The sequence below is a fragment of the Hyla sarda genome, chromosome 2 (assembly GCF_029499605.1).
Source record: "Hyla sarda isolate aHylSar1 chromosome 2, aHylSar1.hap1, whole genome shotgun sequence".
Lineage (NCBI taxonomy): Eukaryota > Metazoa > Chordata > Amphibia > Anura > Hylidae > Hyla > Hyla sarda.
The window spans coordinates 105,464,655-105,483,683 of NC_079190.1; the positions used below are offsets into that span (position 1 = coordinate 105,464,655).

Genomic DNA, 19,029 nt, shown 5'->3' on the forward strand with positions numbered 1-19,029 from the left:
GTTTTGTGTGTCCAAAGCCTGTGTACCAGTACTTCTGCTATCCACCCTGACTACGAACCTTGCCGCCTGCCCCCGACCTTCTGCTACGTCCGACCTTGCTTCTGTCTACTCCCTTGTACCGCGCCTATCTTCAGCAGCCAGAGAGGTTGAGCCGTTGCTAGTGGATACGACCTGGTCACTACCGCCGCAGCAAGTCCATCCCGCTTTGCGGCGGGCTCTGGTGAAAACCAGTAGTGACTTAGAACCGGTCCACTAGCACGGTCCACGCCAATCCCTCTCTGGCACAGAGGATCCACCTCCTGCCAGCCGGCATCGTGACAGTAGATCCGGCCATGGATCCCGCTGAAGTTCCTCTGCCTGTTGTCGCCGACCTCCCCACACTGGTCGCCCAGCAAGCCCGACAGATTGCCCAACAAGATCACCAGCTGTCGTACTTGACCACCATGACTCAGCAACTCCAGTCGCAGCTACAGCAGATTCAGTCTCAGCTACAGCAGCAGCAACCATCTCCTCCGCCAGCTCCTGCACCTCTTCCGCAGCGAGTGGCCACTCCTAGCCTCCGCCTGTCCTTGCCGGACAAATTTAATGGGGACTCTAAGTTTTGCCGTGGCTTTCTTTCGCAATGTTCCCTGCATTTGGAGATGATGTCGGATCAGTTTCCTACTGAAAGGTCTAAGGTGGCTTTCGTAGTCAGCCTTCTGTCTGGAAAAGCCCTGTCATGGGCCACACCGCTCTGGGACCGCAATGACCTCGTCACTGCCTCTGTACACTCCTTCTTCTCGGAAATTCGAAGTGTCTTTGAGGAACCTGCCCGAGCCTCTTCTGCTGAGACTGCCCTGTTGAACCTGGTCCAGGGTAATTCTTCCGTTGGCGAGTACGCCATACAATTCCGTACTCTTGCTTCTGAACTTTCCTGGAATAATGAGGCCCTCTGCGCGACCTTTAAAAAAGGCCTATCCAGCAACATTAAAGATGTTCTGGCCGCACGAGATACTCCTACCAACCTGCATGAACTCATTCATCTAGCCACTCGCATTGACATGCGTTTTTCTGAGAGGCATCAAGAGCTCCGCCAGGAAAAAGACTTAGATCTCTGGACACCTCTCCCACAGTCTCCATTGCAATCTGCGCCTAGGCCTCCCGCCGAGGAGGCCATGCAAGTGGATCGGTCTCGCCTGACCCTGGAAGAGAGGAATCGCCGTAAGGAAGAGAATCTTTGTCTGTACTGTGCCAGTACCGAACATTTTTTGGTGGATTGCCCCATCCGTCCTCCACATCTGGGAAACGCACGCTCGCACCCAGCTCTCGTGGGTGTGGCGTCTCTTGATGCTAAGTCGGCTTCTCCACGTCTCACGGTGCCTGTACGGATTTCTTCTTCAGCCAGCTCTTCCCTCTCAGCCGTGGCCTGCCTGGACTCTGGTGCCTCTGGGAATTTTATTCGGGAGTCCTTGGTGAATAAATTCCGCATCCCGGTGACCCGTCTTGTCAAGCCACTCCACATTTCCGCGGTCAACGGAGCCAGGTTGGATTGCACCGTGCGTTTCCGCACGAAGCCCCTCCTAATGTGCATCGGACCTCATCATGAGAAAATTGAGTTTTTGGTCCTCCCCAATTGCACTTCTGAAGTTCTCCTTGGACTACCCTGGCTTCTACACCATTCCCCAACCCTGGATTGGTCCACAGGGGAGATCAAGAGCTGGGGCACCTCTTGCTTCAAGGACTGCCTTAAACCGGTTACCAGTACTCCCTGCCGTGACCCTGTGGTTCCTCCTGTATCCGGTCTCCCTAAGGTAGTTATGGACTCTGCCCACCTTAAGAAGTGCCTCTCCCCCCCTCCCAGTCCAGTCAGGCAAGCCTCGGTGCCTCCTCATGGCCCTCGTCCTGGTGTCACACTGCCCCGTGCCAGGCCTCGCCCTCTGCCCTCCCTCCCCATTCCCACTCCTGCTGTACTGCCTGCCGTTGAGGAATCCCTCCATCCTTTCCCGGTGTCCTCATCCCAGGGGAGGCAGTTACCGGACAAAGAGAAGGGGAGACCTAAGGGGGGGGGGTACTGTTACGCCTAGCGCTCCGGGTCCCCGCTCCTCCCCGGAGCGCGTACGGCGTCTCTCTCTCCGCAGCGCCCCGGTCGGTCCCGCTGACCGGGAGCGCTGCACTGTCATGGCCGTCGGGGATGCGATTCGCACAGCGGGACGCGCCCGCTCGCGAATCGCATCCCAGGTCACTTACCCGTTCCCGTCCCCTGCTGTCATGTGCTGGCGCGCGCGGCTCCGCTCTCCAGGGCGCGCGCGCGCCAGCTCCCTGAGACTTAAAGGGCCAGTGCACCAATGATTGGTGCCTGGCCCAATTAGCTTAATTGGCTTCCATCTGCTCCCTGACTTTATCTGACCTCCTCCCATGCACTCCCTTGCCGGATCTTGTTGCCTTGTGCCAGTGAAAGCGTTTTGTGTGTCCAAAGCCTGTGTACCAGTACTTCTGCTATCCACCCTGACTACGAACCTTGCCGCCTGCCCCCGACCTTCTGCTACGTCCGACCTTGCTTCTGTCTACTCCCTTGTACCGCGCCTATCTTCAGCAGCCAGAGAGGTTGAGCCGTTGCTAGTGGATACGACCTGGTCACTACCGCCGCAGCAAGTCCATCCCGCTTTGCGGCGGGCTCTGGTGAAAACCAGTAGTGACTTAGAACCGGTCCACTAGCACGGTCCACGCCAATCCCTCTCTGGCACAGAGGATCCACCTCCTGCCAGCCGGCATCGTGACAGCCATCTATATTCAGATCAAGCACGGAGCTGTCGAGGAAACAGTATGTGTCCAGGAAGGTTCCTGTTTGGTTCATATTAAACAGAATAGGAGTGCAAGAAACATGCCTGGCCTCATGCAATTGCCTCAACAGCAACTATTCCACACAGTGTACAGAGGCATCTGTCAACACCTAATCTGAAGATCAGAAGGCAAATAACAATGCACTTTAAACTACATATATACATAGCAAAGATCATACACAGTCACCTCAACTCCTACTCTCGAGAGTGCTGAACAGGGGCACAGGGGACCCCAATTCTGCCAGTAAGTGGTTCTCAGAAATGAAACAGATGTTTATCAAAATGCCATAAATGTTTCACATGAGATCACCCATCCAGGTTTTATGGCAGCCCCTGAAAGTGATACTATCTGACAAAGTGGCTCTCAGATCAAAAAGCAATGTACTCCCCAGGTTTAGACCATACAGAATTGCTTAGACTGCTTTGAAGCAAACTATGAGAAGAAGTATTAGGCTTAAAGGGGTACTCAGGTGGAAAAGATTTTTTTTTAAATCAACTGATTTAAAAATCTTAATCCTTCCAGTACTGTATGCTCCAGAGGAAGTTATTTTCTGTCTGACCACAGTGCTCTCTGCTGACACCTATATCCATGTCAGGAACTGTCCAGAGTACAAGCAAATCCCCATAGCAAACCTCTCCTGCTCTGGACAGTTCCTGATACGTGCAGAGGTGTCAGCAGAGAGCACTGTGGTCAGACTGAAAAGAACTCCAGAAAGAAATACAACTTCCTCTGTAGTATACAGCATCTGAAAAGTACTGTAAGGATTCAGATTTTTAAATAGAAGTAATTTACTAATCTTGTTAACCTTATGGCACCAGTTAATTAAAAAAAAAATAGTTTTCCACCAGAGTACCTCTTTCAACAAGTTTTCAGCCTCCGAATGTAAACAGAAATATTAAAGGGGTATTCCGGGCAAAAATCTGGTTTAGAAATGAATGGAGGGGGCGTGGCTTGACATCACGTCCCCAGTCCCGGAAACCCGGAGGTTTCCGAAACTAGAGACGCAGTCCCCGCATAGAATTCGCGTGCTGCAGGGAGATTGCGGGGGGTCTCAGCAGCGGGCTCCCCGCGATCAGACATCTTATCCCCTATCCTTTGGATAGGGGATAAAATGTTTTTGCCCGGAATACCCCTTTAATTATAACTCTTAAAAATTGTTTGGAATTAAACATATATTAAATTAGAAAGTTGCAATACTATTCAAGGTACAATGGTAACATAACATAGATCATGGATGGACTGATCATTCATGCCTTGCCTTAAAACACATGCTCCATGGGAGCACCGGAGATACCCAAGTATAGTGCTTATGTATCTCCAGCACTTACATAGACAATGCATAGAAAATCCTACAGTGGGTAAATTTTGAGCCCTATTCTGGAGATTGTGTGGGTCTCTGATGTCACTCCTCCTCCACGATCAGATACTTATCCCCTATCCTGTGAATAGGAGATAAGTTGTTTAAAGTTGGAGTAGCCCTTTAGGTTTTAAATTATGTTCAAGTGTGGCTGATTTGTAGAAGTTTCCACATATCTTAAAGAGGTACTCCACTTGAATTTTTTTATTTTTTTTTTAAATCAAACCGTTCCAGAAAGTTAAATAGATTTGTAAATTACTCCTATTAAAAAATATTAATCCTTCCAGTACCTATCAGCTGCTGTATGATTCACGGGAAGTTCTTTTCTTTTTGAATCTCCTTTCTGTTTGACCACAGTGCTCTCTGCTGACACCTCTGCTCGTATCAGGAACTGTTCAGATTAGTCCAGGTGTCAGCAGAGAGCACTGTGGTCAGGCAGAAAGGAAATTTAAAAAGAAAAGAACTTCCCATGGAGCATATAACAGCTGGTATGTACTGGAAGGATTAATATTTTTAAATAGAAGTAATTTACAAATCTGTTTAACTTTCTGGCACCAGTTGATTTAGAAAGAAAAAATGTATACCTTTAATGGTGTTATTTTGGCAGCATGCATTTCAATTTATGCACCCCATTCCTAATGAAAGGATTATTATTTACGGCTTTGTGTGACTAAACCATTAAAGCTGAAGAGCAGAACAAAAGATATTTGAGATAAATGCTGCTCAAAGACATTGCCAGATTTACTCTTGCAAATAAAACAGAATTCAGATCCTGATATTTTAGTATCGGCATTTGCAACTCAATTTTTGTACACGTTTTTGATGATTTTTTAAACAATAAAGTGAACTAAAGTGTGTTTTCCTTAAAATCCCTACAGATTAATTTTTGAAACCTATACAGGAAATGCATTTTTTTCCTCAAATTTGTAATTTTTTTTATTATTTTATTTTGTATTATAATTTTTCTGTTAATGTTTTATTCGTTTGTATGCCACAATTTTCTCCAGACAGGTGCCACATTGCCACAGTGGCAGTAAATCTGGTAAAAAATAAATAAATTAATTAATTAAAAAAAAAATCCAAATAGGGAAAACCCTACTACAACACTACATTGTCGTTAGATGGTGATCAGCGCAATGTCTAAACTAAACCCTAGAATCTCACTAAAGTTGAGCCATAGTGCCAAATGAGCACCAAAATGATGGTGCAAGATTCTAAAGCAAATGAAATCAACCAATACAGAATGTGGTGTAAAGATAGACAAGTGTCAAAAGATGCAACAAATGTATCAACCATCATGAGCCACTTTAATAACTCGGGTGCATTTCTAAGTTGTTTAGTCTAAGGAAAAAATTTACTAAAGTGTTTAAGCGGGGTTAATATTTTTGGGTTTTCAATGTTGCTGTTTTTCAGTTGTGATTTCTGTGTCTAATTTTAAAGGGTACTCCGGTGGAAAACTTTTTTTTTTTTTTTTAAATCAACTGGTGGAAGAAAGTTAAACAGATTTATAAATTAGTTCTATTAAAAAATCTTAATCCTTCCAGTACTTATTAGCTGCTGAATGCTACAGAGGAAATTATTTTCTTTTTGGAACACAGAGCTCTCTGCTGACATCATGACCACGGTGCTCTCTGCTGACATCGCTGTCCATTTTAAGAACTGTCCAGCTTAGAAAACATAACATATGCTGCTCTGGACAGTTCCTAAAATGGACTGGAGGTGTCAGCAGAGAGCACTGTGGTCATGATGTCAGCAGAGAGCTCTGTGTTCCAAAAAGAAAATAATTTCCTCTGTAGTATTCAGCAGCTAATAAGTATTAGAAGGATTAAGATTTTTTAATAGAAGTAATTTACAAATCTGTTTAACTTTCTGGCACCAGTTGATTAAAAAAAAAAGTTTTCCACCGGAGTACCCCTTTAAGAAACTACTCCCAAAATAATGAATCCAGTGGATTTTTTGAAAGTATACACAATGGGGGAGATTTATCAAAACCTGTGCAGAGGAAAAGTTGCCCAGTTGCCCATAGCAACCAATCAGATCGCTTCTTACATTTTGAAGAGGCCTTGGTAAAAATAAAAGAAGCGATCTTATTGGTTGCTATGGGAAACTGGGCAACTTTTTCTCTGCACAGGTTTTGATAACGCTCCCCCAATGGGGAGGAAATATACGAACTTCTCACTGCTTATGCTACTTTGAGAATACAGTTTCCTTCAGATGTTTTTTGCAGGAAAATATTTTAATGCAAATAATAATAGCAATTTTTTTTAAACAGTATTTTTAAATTATAAAATATTCACCGAATAGTGCCCACTTTTTTAAAACGTGCAGTGAACATCACTGAAATACACAAAAAAAAAACATGAACATTCAGCTAAGCTGAACATTCAAGAGTATAGAGCAGTGGTTTCCAAACTGTGGCCCTCCAGGTGTTGAAAAACTACAACTCCCAGCATGCCCGGACAGCCGTTGGCTGTCCGGGCATGCTGGGAATTGTAGTTTTGCAACACCTGGATTGCCACAGTTTAGAGATCACTGGTATAGAATCATCTGGTAGTCGTCAGCCAAATGAACAATTACTCAACAGGTGGTGATGGTGTATGGCCACCCTTAGGCACTACACAGTTGATGGTTATAGACTACGTCTTCATTCATATTGCATTTGTTGCCATGACTACTGATATAGTTGCATCTTCATACTCATAAGAACGTAGCCCACAAATACATTTATGCCGGGGTCAAGTCATGGGAAAATAGTGTGGGAACTCACCCAAGATTTCCACTCAAGGGCTAGTCCTGCAGGACTCCTGCTAAAGGGAACAGTGTTTGTGCTGTGAAAAAAAGTGCAGGAACTCCGTTCCCATGCACTCCTGCAAGACTTGAACCCTGCATATATGTGAACTCACTACTGTTTACACATTATAGAGCTATTAAAAAGCACTATGACTACCGTATTTATCGGCGTATAACACGCACTTTTTAGGCTAAAATTTTTAGCCTAAAGTCTGTGTGCGTGTTATACGCCGATACACCCCCAGGAAAGGCAGGGGGAGAGAGGCCGTCGCTGCCCGCTTCCCTCCCCCTGCCTTTCCTGGGGGTCTAGAGCGCTGCTGTCGGCCCTTTTCACCCCCTGGTTATCGGCGCCGCTGCCCGTTCTGTCCCCCTGACTATCGGTGCCGGCGCCGATAGCCAGGGAGAGAGAAGCGGCGCCGACAGCCAGGGGGAGAGAAGGGGCAGCGGCACCCATTGCCGGCGCCGCTGCCCTGTTGCCTCCCCCCATCCCCGGTGGCATAATTACCTGAGTCGGGTCCGCGCTGCTCCAGGCCTCCGTCGTGCGTCCCCGGCGTCATTGCTATGCGCTGAACGGCGCGGCGCATGACGTCAGAGCGCCGCGCCGTGCATAGCAACGACGCTGGGGACGCACGACGGAGGCCTGGAGCAGTGCGGACCCGACTCAGGTAATTATGCCACCGGGGATGGGGGGAGGCAACGGGGCAGCGGCGCCGACAATGGGTGCCGCTGCCCCTTCTCTCCCCCTGGCTGTCGGCGCCGATAACCAGGGAGTGAAAAGGGCCGACAGCAGCGCTCTAGACCCCAGGAAAGGCAGGGGGAGAGAAGCGGGCAGCGACGGCCTCTCTCCCCCTGCCTTTCCTGGGGGTATATCGGGGTATACACGCGCACACACGCACCCTCATTTTATCATGGATATTTGAGTAAAAAACTTTTTTTACCCAAATATCCTTGGTAAAATGAGGGTGCGTGTTATAGGCCGGTGCGTGGTATACCCCGATAAATACGGTATATTTCCTAGTGTATTATTGGAATTTGGTTAAAGGGGGTACTCCTGTATTTTAATCAACCGGTGCCAGACAGTTAAACAGATTTGTAAATTACTTCTATTAAAAAATCTTAACCCTTCCAGTACTTATTAGCTGCTGAATACTACAGAGGAAATTATTTTCTTATTGCAACACAGAGCTCTCTGCTGACATCATGACCACAGTGCTCTCTGCTGACATCTCTGTCCATTTTAGGAACTGTCCAGAGTAGGAGAAAATCCCCATAGCAAACATATGCTGCTCTGGACAGTTCTTAAAATGGACAGAGATATGGTTATGATGTCTGCAGAGAGCTCTGTGTTCCAAAAAGAAAATAATTTCCTCTGTAGTATTCAGCAGCTAATAACTACTGCAAGGTTTAAGATTTTATAGAAGTATAGAAGTAATATACAAATCTGTTTAACTTTCTGGCACCAGTTGATTTAAAAAAAAAAAAAAATCCACCGGAGTACCCCTTTAAGTTCTCAAAATCACTACCTGTCCCTGTCCCTTCTTCTACAGAGAATTCATTATACTTGTTACCACTGACATCTGACGCCATTGTTAAGGCTATATATGTTTTTTAGATAAAAGGAGTGTTAATGAGAATTGCATCTCCCCAGATGGCTTTAGGGGTTGCGTCTTTGATATAACTCTGTAAAACTCACATCAAGGAGCTGCATAACCTACATAACCAGAAGTATGAGAAATTCACTGACATTTCCACATGGAAATACAGAAGCTCCTAAATGTCTTAACCGTTTAGTCTCTGCCTGTGTGTGCCCAGAGAAAATGTCTCAGGTAGTGAGGAAAGACTAATAAAACTGAAGCTATTTTTTATTTCATTTAGGGATATATCTGTCCTTGAACACTACTTTGCCTTTTTAATCTAAAGTAGTATAAAATTCTGTTTTGAGTCATTATTTTAGATAACTAGTACCCGGCATTGCCCGGTCTTCCTACATAATCCTTGTGGGAGAGGAAAAGCAACAATGATGCTCTCGTTCTCATATTCCATCCTGATATCTCCATGTCCAGTCCTCATATCCTGACCTCATATCTTGACCTAATATCCAGTCCTCATATCCCATCCTCATATCCCAACCTCATATCCTGACCTAATATCCAGTCCTCATATCCCGTCCTCATATCCCAACCTCATATCTCAACGACATATCCCACTCTCATATCCCAACCTCATATCCTGACCTAATATCCAGTCCTCATATCCCGTCCTCGTATCCCAACCTCATATCCCTTCTTCATATTCCATCCTCTTATCTTGATCTCATATCCCTACCTTATATCCCATCCTCATATCCCGTCCTCCTATCTTAACCTCATATCCCATCCTTATATCCCATCCTCATATCTCTTCCTTATATCCCATCCTCATATCCCATCCTCCTATCTTGACATCATATCCCATCCTTATATCCCGTCCTCCTATCCTGTCCTCCTATCTTGACCTCATACCTGGGAGTTGTAGTTTTGCAATAGCTGCATGCACACTGGTTGGGAAACACTGTCCTAGCCTATTCAGCATACACATCATGTTACACCAGTGTTTCCAAACCAGTGTGCCTCCAGCTGTTGTAAAACTACAACTCCCAGCATTCCCTGACCGCCTTTGAGCATGCTGGGAGTTGTAGTTTTGCAACAGCTGGATGCACACTGATTGGGAAACACTGGCCTAGCCTATTCAGTATATTACAAACAAAGTGCATTGTTTCCCAACCAGGGTGTCTTCAGCTGTATCAAAACTACAACTCCCAGAATGCCCAGGCAGCTTTTGGCTGTCCGGGCATGATGGTAGTAGTAGTTTTGCAACACCTGGAGGCACCCTGGTTGGGAAACACGGGTGTATGTCCTATAGAGGTGTGGTGAACTACAACCCCCAGGGGACTACAGAGGTCGCATGCTGGTATTATACCACAGACTGAAGACTCCTGAATGACACATGCTGGGAGTTGTAGTCCCTTTTGTGTGTGTATGCCAGTGTATCCCAACCAGGGCTGATTTATATTAGAGTGCTGTGCACAAGGGGAAAATAGTAGGGTGGGTAAAGGGCGGAACAAACAAAACAAAAAAAGGAGCTGCCCCAAACAAGCAAGGCATGTGGCATGCTGGGATTTGTAGTTTTCAGCACAGCAAGAAACAGGAAATAGAAGCAAAGATAGGAAAACAAAGTGGGGGATAAAAAGACAACAAAGAACAGAAATACAGTCGTCTAAACAACAAGAATAGAAATGAAACAAAACAAATAGGGTAAGTTAAAAACGGAAAAACATGTTGACCACCGGAGTACCCCTTTAAGTCCCAATACATATGAATATGACCATTGGGTACTAATTTCCACTGTCTAAAAGTATAGGGTTAAATACATTGGTCAATGTTGTTAACCATGTATCATGCAATATTCCGCTTGTGCTCCCCTTTTCCATTGTCCCTATATAAGTTTATAATCCTGTTTTGCATTGGATTTATGAATAGTCTCTCTGTAATAGAGGTTTTTTCTTAGAAACTTGGAAGAGCAAGAATGTGTGACTGGTTCTGGGGGATTAGAAACATTGAAGGTGACTGCCCAGTCCTTTTTACTGCCTGTCTACATCAGCTGTCACTCCGCAGATCGGATGGAAGGGAACCTTAGTCTGTCTGCTCACTATGTTTCCATTAGGACCCTGGACTCGGGTGACAAGTAGCATTATTACATAAAGGGACAAGCAAGTCTCCCAAATGGGTCTCTGTGTGTCTGGACAGGAGGATGTGCTTTTATTCAATATGATGGCATTTGCACCTTCTGTATTGTAGGTTGTGAGAGCTTTTACTATTTGTGCCACGTCCCTAATCGCTCCCATCCCTGGCAGTAACAGCACGCAATAGAAATACACTATTGATTTACACAGTTGGCAACCCAAGGTGTTTCGTGCCATTTATTTATTTCCTATTAGAGATGCTTTTGTTTTTAGATCGCTAAAGTCATTTTGCAGATTCCCCATTAGCACATCATTTTCCAACAAAAGCATTTCCTGGAATTGTTCCCATAAAACTGGATATTTCCCAGTTCTGCCCAGGTCTGCAAGAATTTCCAGTCTATCTCCAGCAGCCAAGTCCAATTTCAGTGAACTACAATATGGATTTCATACTTGGTCCTCATGACTGGACAAAACAGCTGAAAAGGATTCTGTACATTTCTAATAGTGCATAAGGACAGCAAAGATGACATAGGGGTAGTCTCCATATGTGCAGGAACCACCTTTGTGACCCTGAGTGGGATACCACGTAACACGGTAACAGTGAATCCCCTATGGAGGACCTACCTCATCCTAGTATAACATGATAAGCCATTCATCTGAATAGCCATGGTGTCATTATAATTTCCCCTAAAGGGGTAGTCTAACTTAAAGGGGTACTCCAGAGGAAAACATTTATTTTTTTTAAATCAACTGGTGCCAGAAAGTTCAACAGATTTGTAAATTACTTCTATTAAAAAAAAAAAAACTTAATCCTTCCAATACATTTTATGGGCTGTAAACTACAGAAGAAATGCTTTTCTTTTTGGATTTCGCTGATGTTACAACCACAGTGCTCTCTGCTGACCTCTGCTGTCCATTTTAGGAACTGTCCAGAGCAGTATATGTTTGCTATGGGGATTTTCTCCTCCTCTGGACAGTTCCAAAAATGGACAGCAGAGGTCAGCAGAGAGCACTGTGGTCGTGATATCAGAGAAACCCAAAAAGTAAAGCTTTTCTTCTATAGTATACAGCCCATAAAAAAGTACTTGAAGGGTTAAGTTTTTTAATTTACAAATTTACAAATCTGGCACCAAATTTACAAATCTGGCACCAGTTCATTTAAAAATAGTTTTCCACGGGAGTACCCCTTTAAAGGGGTACTCCAGTGGGAAAAAAATGTTTTCATATCATCTGGCTCCAGAAAGTTAAACAGATTTGTAATTTAATTCTATTAAAAAAATCTTGATCCTTCCATTACTTATCAACTGCTGTAAGCTCCACAGGAAGTTGAGTTGCTCTTTTCTGCCTGACCACAGTGCTCTCTGCTGACACCTCTGTCTGTGTCAAGGACTGTCCAGAGTAGGAGCAAATCCCTATAGCAAACCTCTTCTGCTCTGGACAGTTCCTGACATGGACAGAGGTGTCAGCAGAGAGCACTGTGGTCAGAGAGATTTATATTGCAGTTAATGTCGCCTAAGTGACAGTTTTTTATGTAAATGGTTAGAGATGAGCGAACTTACAGTAAATTCGATTTGTCACGAATAGAGATGAGCGAACTTACAGTAAATTCGATTTGTCACGAACTTCTCGGCTCGGCAGTTGATGGCTTTTCCTGCATAAATTAGTTCAGCTTTCAGGTGCTCCCGTGGGCTGGAAAAGGTGGATACAGTCCTAGGAGAATCTTTCCTAGGACTGTATCCACCTTTTCCAGCCCACCGGAGCACCTGAAAGCTGAACTAATTTATGCAGGATAAGTCATCAACTGCCGAGCCGAGAAGTTCGTGACGAATCGAATTTACTGTAAGTTCGCTCATCTCTACAAATGGTAACTAGCAAATCTCAGTCACACCGATCTGACACTTTAAGCTACATTTACTTACAAGCATGACAGTAATACGCCATTGGAGGAGATCTAGATGCTCGATGAAGAGTAACTCCTGTTCATTGACAGGTATCAGTGGTGAGATCCAGAAGGCTTAACATCTGTTCAGTGTCAAAGGTTGGAGTGATTGTTGTCTCTCTATTGATTTTAGTGCATTTTTTTTCTGGGAAGATTAGGCCTTATCCTAATAATTATAATTTTTTTTTTACTTTGTGTACATGGAGGAGAGAGCAGTAGCTTGCCTCAGGCTATTAGAGCTACAGCTTCCAAGGACAGATTCAATCAATTACAGGATGCAGATCCTTCACATCCAGGTCATTCAGAACACATGGTATTGGTATTGCAGAACGCACACTGCATGTCTGCTACTTATAAGTGACATATGCAGACTGTCATTACAGCCATGGGTCACTTTCTAAAGAAGAAGCAATCTCATTACTTTGCATTATTCATACCTGAGAAATGTGTTTGTCAGGTTCTTGATCTAATAATATAATTAAATGCCATACGCTGTACATAAAATGAATTGCAAAGTGATGCTTTTAGGTGGACACATAATGCTATATACTAAAAGCAATTTGTCACAGGGAAACCAATTTATTGTACAAGGAAAACCTTTCTTTCTTTAAAGAAAAATAAAAGCTATTTTTCTTATTTCATTTCGCCTGATCTAACACTATTGGGGCGCTTTGACGCCTTTTTTTAACGTGTCTAAAAATATATTGAAATTCATGGGAAAATTCCTGCATATTTGAAAACTTACATGTTTAGCATTTTTGAATATTTTTGGTTGCACAAACTGGCAAATATTTCATTGATGATTACTCACAAACAAAATATATGAATTTTTTATGTATTTTTCTGCATTTTTAAATACATCAAACCATTCTACGTGCAGCAGCAGAGACAGGAAGAATTGGTTTGCACTGTTTGCAATACTAAATAGGTAAACAACTTGGCTTTCTAATAGTGGAGGGGAAGAAGGGAGGGGGTGAATTACAGCCATCCTCCAGCAAGTGATCACACAGGCACTCCTTATGATAACCATCATCACATCATATACCGTATTTTTTGCCCTATAGGACGCACCGGCATGTAAAACGCACCCAATTTTAAAGGTGCAAAATGTAGAAAAAAAATATTCTGAACCCAACAGTGATCTTCAACCTGCGGACCTCCAGATGTTGCAAAACTACAACTCCCAGCATGCCCGGACAGCCATTGGCTGTCCGGGCATGCTGGGAGTTGTAGTTTTGCAACATCTGGAGGTCCGCAGGTTGAAGACCACTGGTAGGAGGTAACACTCATGTGTCCCCGCCGCTCCGGACCCGTCACCGCTGCCCTGGATGTTGCTCCATCGCTGTCTCCGCGTCCCCGGGGTGTCCCCGACGCTCCGGACGTCTTCTTCCCCGGGATCCACGCTCTCCGTCGCCATCATCACATCGCTACGCACGCCGCTCCTATTGGATGACGGGACAGCGTGCGCGATGACGTCGAAGGAGAGCGCCGGCCATGCAGGGGATCCCGGCCCGGAGCAGACACCGAGGAGGCAGGTAAGTTCCCTCCTGGTGTCCTATAAGCTGTTCGGACCGCGGCGGTCCTGAACAGCCTGACTGACCAGCCGGTTTAGTGTCACTTTCGCTTCAGACGTGGCGGTCACCTTTGATCACGCGTCTGACGGGTTAATACAGGGCATCACCGCGATCGGTGATGTCCTGTATTAGCCGCGGGTCCTGGCCATTGATGGCCGCTGGGACCGACCTGATAGGCGTGTATTCGCCGTATATGACGCACCAATTTTTCCCCCCCAGTTTTGGGGAAGAAAAAGTGCGTCTTATACTGCGAAAAATACGGTACATGTACCTTGGCATGTGGGAAAGATATTATTCCTGCAATGAATAAGTGTGGCATTTCATCTCTACTGACTGAGTTTTTTGTTGATAGATTACCCATATTCAGCATAAATACCCAAAATTCTAAGACGGCCATGTAGCGCCACTGATGGAATGTGGTTGGGATTCAAAATTTGTGACACCAGGGCAATTGTAACCTACATGTTCTAAGGTTGCACTTTACAGTGCATGTATATGCAGAGGGAAGTGCTGAGACTTGTAGTTGCGGAAACTTCAGACTTAGATTAATGACAGGTCCCACTGAATTAGAGATTGAATGCTGACTGACTGAAGACCATTTTTTCCCCTAAAGCGTTGTGCTTACCGGAGAGATGGGGTTTTCCTGAGATCTGCGGCTGCAGGTTTGAAAGTTTTCTTTTTCCTAGGTCTCCTCAGAATTTTTCACACACTTCTCCACACTGCACCTCCGCTCACAACTGAACTTGAACTGAACTCTAACTCAACAGCTACTCTTCCCCTACACTATATAGGTGAAGCTCCCATTGGGGCATCAGGGTCACTCTGCAGTATTCCCTTAAAAATGCAGTAACATAATTAATTATAACTTAAAGGAAAATGGTCATCCCGTTTACCCTCACTAAAGCCTAAACACTGGTTATAGTGCGGGTGAACAGGAGACTGATGCACTAACATACCTACCTGCAGCCCAGAGCGGTGTCCCTCTAAAGGTCCGCTTCTTTCTTTGGTGAATTACGCACTGGAGATGGTTCCGCTGGGTGAATCTGAATATTTATGTGGCGCAGGTCACGTGAGCATTTGCGACTACTGAGTGCTCATGTGACCAGCGCCCATGAATATTCAAATATTCAATATTCAAATATTCAACTACTACAATCCAATATTTCAACTGGGAAGGTGAGTAGAAAACAAAAGGGGGGTCTGGATGACGATGAAAGGATTGACAGGTGGGGATGATGACAAGGGTGATGATGACAGGGTGATGATGATGAGGGTGATGAGAGGGTGATGATGATGAGGGTGATAATGATGGGGGTGTTAATGTCGGGGGGCTGGATGATGACAGGGGGAATGATGACATGGGGGATGATGTATTTCCCACCCAAGGCTTATAGTCGAGTCAAAAACTTTCCCTAGGTTTTTGGGGTGAAATAAGGGGCCTCGGCTTATATTCGGAACAGCTAATACTCGAGTATATACGGTAGTTGTAGTAGACAGTGTAAAGTAATACCAATACAAGACTACTAGAAAAATGTTGTATACCATGTTTGTGTCAAATGTGTGATATGCTTCTGCTACATTAAGAAAATCTTTTATTATTACTCTACTGATAATGGAATATATTTGTGTTAAAGGATTTGGTGTCGGTAACCTTAGGGGATATCCCAGCTTAATAACTCCTGGAGATACACCATCCTGTAACACAGACCTATTTAAAGCATTACGGCCTTTCAGGCGTATCAAAAGAGGAGACCCAAGGCTAAATGAGTCCGACCCTCATTGCAGATGTTGTAGCAGGCCTTACAGATAAATGTTTACTTTAAATGTCAGAAGTCATTGGCGCTGGTACAAGAGGCTCCTCTAAATGGTGAAAAAAGGTCAAGTCAGGAAAACTAGGCTCTTTGAACTGAAAAGCATCCAAAGCTGATTTTTTAAATAACCTGTTTACTGCGAGAGAGATATAAAGAGAGATAGAACGAGGTGAGATCATTTCCGACTTTGTATATAAAATTACTTAGAAACTTACAGTATACAAAGTCTCAGGTTTTCCACCCCTCTCCAGTAGCATATACAGTAAACATCCTCTAGTCCAACACCAGAAAAGCTAAGCCCACAAATGGCGAAATGGTCTGCTGCAGATCTTGCTGCAAATCTGAATTAAAATCCACATATATAATCTATAGCAGATCTGCTACATAAAGTCCCCAGCATGCTACTGTAATACAGTACACAAAATCCTCAGGTAAAATGTGCAGATTTTCTGACTTGTAAGCAGGGGCATAAACAAGTGGCGTTTTCATGGTTTTAATAACCCCATTGTGCCCTTTTCAATTGTTAAGGTATTCTTAAAGGGGTTATTCAGGGATAGAAAAGCAAACCTCATTTCATCAAAAAACTGCACCACACCTGTCCTCAGGTTGTGTGTTTTGTTACAATTTAGCTCCATTTACTTTCATATAACTGAGCTGCAATACCACAAATAACATGCGTACTTACTGGGGGATCTACCTAAAAGAGAAAACTACCTACTGATGGGACCTTATTATCTGAGTTCCTTCCTTCTTAATAAGAGAAACTACCTCCCTAACAGAGCCAACAACCTACCTACTGGGGGAGACCTGTCTACCTACTAGAAGGACTTATCTACCTAATACCTATCAACAGTAGATAGTGCTAGTGGGATGATATTATTTTTAAGTATTTTTAACACCTTCCTCCCCCCAAAAACCACCTTTTAGAAAATTCTGGCTGTGGGTGGGAGGGGGCGCAGCGAGCATAAATGTAACCATTCTCTATTACTGTACAGTGGTCCCTCAACATACAATGGTAATCCGTTCCAAATGAACCATCGTTTGTTGAAACCATCATTTGTTGAGGGATCTGTGCAATGTAAAGTATAAGACAGTGGTCTCCAACCTGCAGACCTCCAGATGTTTCAAAACTACAACTCCCAGCATGCCCGGACAGCCAACGGCTGTCCGGGCATGCTGGGAGTTGTAGTTTTGCAACATCTGGAGTTCCGCAGGTTGAAGACCACTGGTATTGGAGGTTATACTCGTGTGTCCCTGCCACTCCGGACCGTCACCGCTGCCCTGGATGTCGCCCTCCATAGCTGTTGCCGCATCACCAGGGTGTCCCTGACGCTCCGGGAAGGTCACTGCTGCGTGGGAACGTCGCTCCCCGTCGCCGCCATCGCGTCACTGCGCACGCCGCTCCTATTGGATGACGGGACGGCGTGCGCGACGACGTAATGACGACGACGAAGGAGAGCGCCGGCGATGCAGGGGATCCCGGAGAGTACGCTACGGAGCCCCGAGGACAGGTGAGTGATCGTCAGCGGACCACACGGGGCACCGTAAACTGCTATCCAGTGGCAGCTGAAGCAGTCTGCGCTGCCGGATAGCCGTTTATGCGATGGCCCGACATACAAAAGCATCATATATTGATGCTGCCTTCAACATGCGATGGCCTCTGAGAGGCCATCGTATGTTGAAATGATCGTATGTCGGGGCCATCGTAGGTCGGGGGTCAATGTACTGTCATGGCCACCTCACATAAGTTACTTTTTATCTTTCTGCAGTATTACAGAGAACTAATAAGAACAGTTTTGGAACACTATTCTCTTGACCCCTTAGGTCCTGAGGCCCGTGTATGAGGCCCCCAGGACCTGACAGGTTCACTTTAAATACCTCTGTGATTTCTTCTAGAGGCTAAGTTCATGATAGATTACACATAAAAATAAACTGCAGTTATAAATAGTGCTCTGTACTAAATGAAGAAATTCTCTAAACAAGTAACCCTGTTGAAAAGAAGGTATCTGACATGTCTATTAAAAAAATGCCAACTCTGCAATGAAATACTGTACCACCTGACCAAGAGAAAGCAATACACATCAGGGTTTATAAATTGTGCGCACAGAGCAAGTTGCTTACTGTGTGCAAACAGCTCGGAAATTGTGCAATGGCAGCACAACAGCGATGCTTTAATTCCGTAAATGGAGCACCCAATGCCGTTTAATTAACTCTAACAAGCGTCTCTGTGCTGGGCGGTATTTGGTAACAAAGCCCTGCTTATTAAACTTGTTAACTGAATACAACACCGCAGGGACACCTTTCAATATTCGCTCTGTAATAAATAATTAAGAATTGTATCATCAGCCAATCTGACATGTGGAAAAATGCATTCCAGCCTTTACTTTAATACTTTATTCATTATCTGTTTTCTGAATCCAGCAGCAGCCTGCACGCAAAAGTTAAATGTTTTGGGCAGTATTCAATGGGCAGCATACAGGAGATTCACAGATTTATCAATAGCAAAAAATTTTGATGATAGGAGAAAACACAAGGTTCAAAGCTTATTAAATAAATCACAAATTCATATGTATCTGAAAAAGTGGTGCTAGAGCTTTATAAGAATATCATTCAGCCAGAATGTGATATTTATCAAAGTATTTACACCAGAAAAGAAAATTAAATACATTAATACATCTGCCTGGGGGTGGAGTGTTTGATCACTGGAGGGCATCTGGGCATAAAAGTGATGATGCCATAGCTGTTCTCTATGGTATTGACCTTCTAGTCATTTTAGTGGAATGTGTATTGGATGTAAACAACCATCAGTCAAACATAAAACCCAAGACAGTGAGTTGATAGCATGCAGGGTTGGTAATTTAACCAGAAGAAGCTGGGGACAGAATCATGTGTGTTATATCCCAAATCACCATTGTCAATGAACACATACATGGTCCCAGTAAAATTCTGGTTGGCTCTCTGCTCTAGCATATAGGTTAAAAGGGGGCAGGGATTACTTCTATAAACTCTCCATATCG

General features: G+C 44.5%; 1 protein-coding gene across 2 annotated transcripts in view; it reads left to right on the plus strand.

Moving 5' to 3' along the window:
- The window catches only part of PPP1R1A (protein phosphatase 1 regulatory inhibitor subunit 1A), a 213,428-nt gene that overhangs the window by 16,012 nt on the left and 178,387 nt on the right, over positions 1–19,029 (plus strand). The gene's annotated exons all lie outside the window — the stretch shown is intronic.